Source organism: Lotus japonicus, chromosome 2 (genome assembly GCF_012489685.1).
Source record: "Lotus japonicus ecotype B-129 chromosome 2, LjGifu_v1.2".
Lineage (NCBI taxonomy): Eukaryota > Viridiplantae > Streptophyta > Magnoliopsida > Fabales > Fabaceae > Lotus > Lotus japonicus.
This window is the reverse complement of record NC_080042.1, coordinates 50,373,323-50,380,141: the sequence shown is the minus strand read 5'-3', so window position 1 is coordinate 50,380,141 and position 6,819 is coordinate 50,373,323.

The window sequence follows — 6,819 nt, the reverse complement described above, 5'->3', positions numbered from 1 at the left end:
ATTTTTCAAAAGTGATTGCATCAAGGGGTTTTGTGAAAATATCAACCAATTGCTTGTCAGTTGTAACATGATCCAAATTAACAACTTTATCCTCCACCAAGTCTCTAATAAAATGATGTCTAATGTCAATATGCTTGGTCCTGCTATGCTGTATGGGATTCTTAGAAATATTAATTGCACTGAGATTGTCGCAGTACAATGTCATGACATCCTGTTCAACATCATACTCCTTCAGCATTTGCTTCATCCACATGAGTTGTGTACAACTACTTCCTGTTGCAATATATTCTGCTTCAGCTGTAGACAATGAGACACAATTCTGCTTCTTGCTAAACCATGAAATCAAATTATTCCCCAGGAAGAAACATCCACCAGATGTGCTTTTTCGATCATCTGCACTACCTGCCCAATCTGCATCACAGAATCCAACTAAAGAGGAATTTGTATCATGAGTATAGAGAATACCATAGTCACTTGTGCCATTGATGTACTTGATAATTCTCTTGACTTGTAGCAGATGACTTGCTTTAGGAGCTGCTTGATATCTAGCACAAACTCCGACAGCAAATGTGATGTCTGGTCTGCTAGCAGTGAGATACAACAAGCTTCCAATCATACTTCTATAGAGACTTTGATCAACATCTTCCCCTTCTCATCCTTGGAAAGTTTGATGTGTGTAGCAGCAGGAGTTCTCTTGTGACCAGCCTTTTCAAGGCCAAACTTCTTGACTAACCCTTTAGCATACTTACTCTGTGATATGAACATAGAATCCTCCATTTGTTTGACTTGTAGTCCGAGAAAATAATTCAATTCACCAACTAGGCTCATCTCAAATTCAGATTTCATTTGTCGGACGAAATGCTCTACCATTGAGTTCGACATTCCTCCAAAGACAATGTCATCCACATAAATTTGTGCTATCATGAGCTTACCTTTGTCATTCTTCACAAACAGATTTTTATCAATTCCACCCTTACTGTAACCATTGCTTACAAGGAATTCAGTTAACCTTTCATACCAAGCCCTAGGTGCTTGCTTCAAGCCATACAAGGCCTTCCTCAACTTATACACATGATCTGGATGATGTGGATCTATAAATCCTTTAGGTTGTTCAACATAAACTTCTTCACTCAAATAGCCATTCAGAAAAGAACTCTTCACATCCATCTGATAAAGTCTGAACTTCAAGAGACAAGCAACACCTAACAAGAGTCTTATAGATTCCAGTCTAGCTACTGGAGCAAAGGTTTCATCAAAATCAACTCCTTCTATCTGAGTATATCCTTGAGCAACTAGCCGTGCTTTATTTCTTATGACCGTTCCAGTTTCATCTGATTTGTTCTTGAATATCCACTTAGTGCCAATGATGTTTACTTCTTCAGGCCTAGGCACTAACTCCCACACTTCATTTCTCCTGAACTGCTCTAGCTCCTCTTGCATAGCATTTATCCAGTATTCATCAGTGAGAGCTTCATTTACATTCTTGGGTTCTATCTTAGAGATGAAACAACTGTGAGCAATCATACTTCTGGATCTGGTAGTCACCCCTTCTTGAAGATTACCAATAATATTTTCTTGAGGATGATTCTTCTGAACCCTGATTGATGGAGCTGTGTTTGATGTGATATCTTTGTCTTCCTTTTCATCAGCACTTGTTTCTGACTCATTGTCAAGGGCGGTTGCTGGAGCATCGGCTGGAACATCAGCACCATCATCATCTTTATTCAAAACTGCTTCTTCCTTCTTGCTTGGTTCATCATCCACAGTCACATTCACAGATTCCATCATGGTCCTTGTGCGAGAGTTAAAAACTCTATAAGCTTTGCTGTTCATAGAATACCCCATGAAAATTCATTCATCACTTCTAGGATCAAGCTTCCTCTTAGGATCACGATCTGCAAGGATATAACATTTACTTCCAAATATGTGAAAGTATTTTACAGACGGCTTTCTACCTTTCCATAGCTCATACTGTGTAGAGGATGTCCCTGCCCTGATGGTGACTCTATTATGTATGTAACAGGCATTACTCATAGCTTCAGCCCAGAACTGGTGTGGAATCTTCTTAGCATGTAACATTACTCTAGCTGATTCCTGGAGAGTTCTATTTTTCCTTTCAACAATTTCATTCTGCTGTGGAGTGATGGGGGCAGAAAACTCATGGTTAATACCTTCTGTTCCACAGAACTCCAAGAATTTTGAATTCTCAAACTCCCTTCCATGATCACTTCTGATTCTCACAATCACACAGTCCTTCTCATTCGGAAGTCTCAAACATAGGTTCTTGAATATTTCAAAAGTCTCTGATTTTTCTCTCATAAATTCAACCCATGTATACCTTGAAAAGTCATCTACACAGACAAACACATACCTTTTTCCTCCCAAGCTTTCAACCTGCATGGGACCCATGAGATCCATGTGAAGCAATTCCATAACCTTTGTCGTGGTCTGATGCTGGAGCATCTTGTGTGGCACCTTGGTTTGCTTACCAATCTGACATTCTCCACATAGCTTTCCTTCTCCCAAGCTCAAATTGAGCAATCCCCTTATTGCTTCATCTGCAATAATCTTTTGCATGCTCCTGTAGTTGAGATGTCCTAGTCTTTGATGCCATACATTCACCTCATCTTCTTTAGTTAACAAACATCTGGAAACATGAGCTTTTTCTTCTGATGTCCACATATAACAGTTGTCTTTTGATCTGACTCCTCTCATCACAACTCTCTCATCATCAGTGGTCACGACACATTCTATTTTATTGAACTTCACATCATACCCTTGGTCACACAGTTGGCTTATGCTGATTAGGTTGGCAGTTAAACCATTTACAAGTAACACATTGTTCAAGTTAGGAGATTCTGTGCTAACAAGCTTTCCTACTCCCTTGATCTTTCCTTTAGCTCCATCTCCAAAAGTAACATAGTTGGTGGAGTGACTTCTGATGTCTTGCAAGAAGCTCTTGTTTCCTGTCATGTGCTTTGAGCAGCCACTATCAAAATATCAATCTTCCTTTGATGATGCTCTGAAAGACGTGTAGGCTACCTGACATCTGACTTCAACCTTGGGCTTCCATTGCTTCCTCATATGAACAGGCTTTTTATCGTGCATCTGAGGATAACCATATAACCTGTAACAGTAGGGCTTTATATGACCATTCTTACCACAGTAGTGACACTTCCAAGGTACAGTTTTGTCAAGCTTAAGCTGGGGTTTCACATGCAGAGGTACATGCCGAGGCAATGAATCTGGCAACTGATAATTTCTGGGCTTCTTGAATTCAGTTTGTTTTGCAGCAGACACAAATTTCTTTGAACCTTTCTGATTTTCTTTGTTTGTTGTTCTATAGTCAAAGCCAATTCCCTTCAAACTCCCTCCTTGCTTGCTAGTTTCTTTCAGAATTTCATCAAGCATATCAGAACCACTGTTCAACATTCTAACAGATTTGTGAGTAGCTTCAAGCTTTCTTGTCAGAGTTGCCACTTCCTCTTGAAGTCCTGCATTAATCAACACTAGATTAGCCTTTTCCATAACATCAGCAGTATTAAACTTACTTTGCCATTCCTCCAGATCTTCCTTCAGCTTTGTGCTGAGCTCTTTCAGCCTTTCATTCTGAGAGACAAGTTGTTCTATCTCACTTTGCTTTTCTCTCACAAGTTTACAAGCTTCTTCCCACTTGATGTGTAGCAGCTTGTAAGTCTCAGCCAGTTCCTAATCTGTAATGTCCTCATCACTTGTATCAGACTCATAGATGGTTCCAGAGAAAGCATTGACTTTGTTTGCAGATATCTCCTCCTCATCTTCAGTGTCTTCATCTGACCAAGTTATCATCATACCTTTCTTCTGCTTCTTTAGATAGGTGGCACATTCATACCTGATATGGCCATATCCTTCACATTCATGACATTGTACTCCTTTATTCTGACCAGATCTTTCTTCTTCTTTGGTCTTCCTCTGTGAATTAGAAAACTTAGGTTTGTTGTCGAACTTCATGTCCTGGACATTAGGCCTGGTTCTTTTGTCAATCTTTCTCAATGCTCTGTTGAATTTTTTTGCTAGCATGGCCAGAGCCTCAGAAAGATTTTCACCCTCACAGTCTTCATCATCACCTTCATCAGTGTTTGACACAAAAGCAATACTCTTATTCTTCTTCTCAGATTTTCCACTCAGTTTCAACTCAAATGTCTGCAAAGAGCCAATAAGTTCATCAACCTTCATGTTCTCAATGTCTTGAGCCTCCTCAATTACAATGACTTTCATAGCAAACTTCTGAGGAAGAGATCTCAAGATCTTCCTTACAAGCTTCTCATCTGACATAGGTTCACCCAAAGCAAATGAAGCATTAGACAAGTCACGGACACGCATGTGGAATTCTGAAATAGTCTCTTCTTGAGTCATCATCAAAGATAGCATTTAGAGCCTTGACATCTTTACTCGAGTAGTTCCTTCATGTGAAGTTTTCAGAATTTCCCAAGCATCCTTAGCCACAGTACACATATTGATCAGCCTAAACATATTCTTGTCAACTTCATTAAAGATAGCATTTAGAGCCTTTGAATTTCCAAGAGCATCTTCATCTTCAACACTGGTCCATTCTTCTTCAGGTTTTTCCACAACAGTAGTAGAGGTGCCTTCAACCTCAGCCTTAGTGGGGTGCTTCCAACCCTTGACAATAGCTTTCCAAGTCTTGTTGTCAATTGATTTGAGAAAGGCTATCATGCGAACCTTCCAGTAGTCATAGTTAGTACCATCCAGAATGGGTGGCCTATTGACTGATCATCCCTCCTTGTTATCCATGAGAACTTGAATAAAACTCCCTGGAGCTCACCCAACCAGAACAGGGTGCCTGCTCTGATGCCAATTGTAATTCAGGTTCCCTCTGATATAATTGTCCTGCACGATGCTGGGACAAGTGGTTCGACAACCACTTAACAGTAAAACAAAACTTAACACCAGAAACAATAACACACAGTAATTGTTAACCTAGTTCAGTGAAAAACTTTCACCTACGTCTGGAGGGTTTTCACCCAAAGAAAGGAAATCCACTATCTCAAGATTCAGGAATTACAGACACTCATGAACAACTCAGTTCATAGTTCACTTCCTAATCTACCCAGTGTATTTCTACTTAGAATCTCAACTTAAGTATGAGAGCCCCTCTCACTTCCTCTCAATCACTGCCACAGTGATTGGTGAACACAATGAACAATCAGAGCTTGAATGCAATCAAACAACACAGAACCTCTCTTTGCTTTATAGAATCAGTGAGCAAAGAGGATTCACAATTAACAAAGGACAAAGCACAATAACAAATCCTAAAACACTCGATCTCTCTCTATCAGCTTCGGTCATCTTCATGTTTTAGGTCTTCATCCTTTTATCGACTTCAGCAGCGGTAGCATGGGCTTTAGAGTTGGCACGGGCTGAAGAAACAGATTGCAGTAACTGCAATTCAAAACGCAATATTGATAGATTCGGTTTCTTATTGCACAAGAAAAGATAGAAACCAATCTTTTAACAAAGATTGTTTCAACAAATAACAACCCAACAAATAAAACCCTTCTGTAAGATCAAGTTTTGATCTAGTAGTACAACTCTTTGTTTTGATGATTACAAGTTAACCTTTTGATATGAACAATTGTGGTACTCTAACGTGTTTTTCTGAGTGTGCTAATTACAGGCTCTGATCTTGATTCAGTCTCACACAAATCAGAAGCACTGTGCATAAAGAGTGACCCAAGAAACGCTTTCGCAACATCTATGTTCACTATGAACAGTAGAAATGCTTCAGAAGATCTGAAGTCATACAAGCTCTGATATGGACTCAGCCACCAGAAGTTCTGAAGATCCAGAAGTTCTGACAACCAAGAAACACTGAAGGTTCAGATGTTCTGATGGTGTAGAAGACTCTGAAGATCCAGAAGCTGAATAGTGGAAACTCTGATGTCTAGAAGCAAGAAACTCTGATGACCATGTACTTCCCTCTGAGTTCAGAATCAGAAGATACAACGGCCAGAGGATCTGTGCTTTCCCTCTGACTCTGATCAACCGGCTTCACAAGTTCCAACATGAAGCATTCCCCTGATCAGAAGTCTCCCAGGTTTAAAGGTCAAGTCACTTTCAAAGTACAAAAACAACAGTACTATCCTGACGACCTACCTAACAGTCTCAGACACAGCAGAAGCTGGAATTTCCAGAACTGCCCTCCAACGGTAGCTTTTCCATGCAGCGTTCAAACCCTAATCCTTGGAGTATAAATAGAGACTGAAGATTGAAAGATGCGGTTGGAATAATTCACACAAGCATAAGCCATATTCAAAAACCTTCAAGCATTCTTTCATCTGAAATTCATTGTGTTTACTATTAGCTTTTCATAAGCAAATCTCTTGTAAACATTCTTTGTTAAACAGTTTGTTTAGTTCCTTTAGGAGATCAAGGTTGATCGGATCCTAGAGAAGACTAAGAGAGTGAATCTTAGTGTGAGCTAAGTCAGTGTAATTGTTAGTCACTTGTAGGTTTCAAGTGCAGTTGTAACTCTTACCTGATTAGTGGATTGCCTTCATTCTAAGAAGGAAGAAATCACCTTAACGGGTGGACTGGATTAGCTTGAGTGATTTATCAAGTGAACCAGAATAAAATCCTTGTGTGCCTATCTATCTCTTATCTTTAGCACTTAAGGTCTCGAAAGATTTGTCAAAATCTTTAAGGTGGAAGCTTTATCTTGAAAACGTTATTCAAACCCCCCCTTTCTACCGTTTTTCATACCTTCAATTGGTATCAGAGCGCAAGTTCTGATTACCACACCTAATAGTGTTCAGTGAT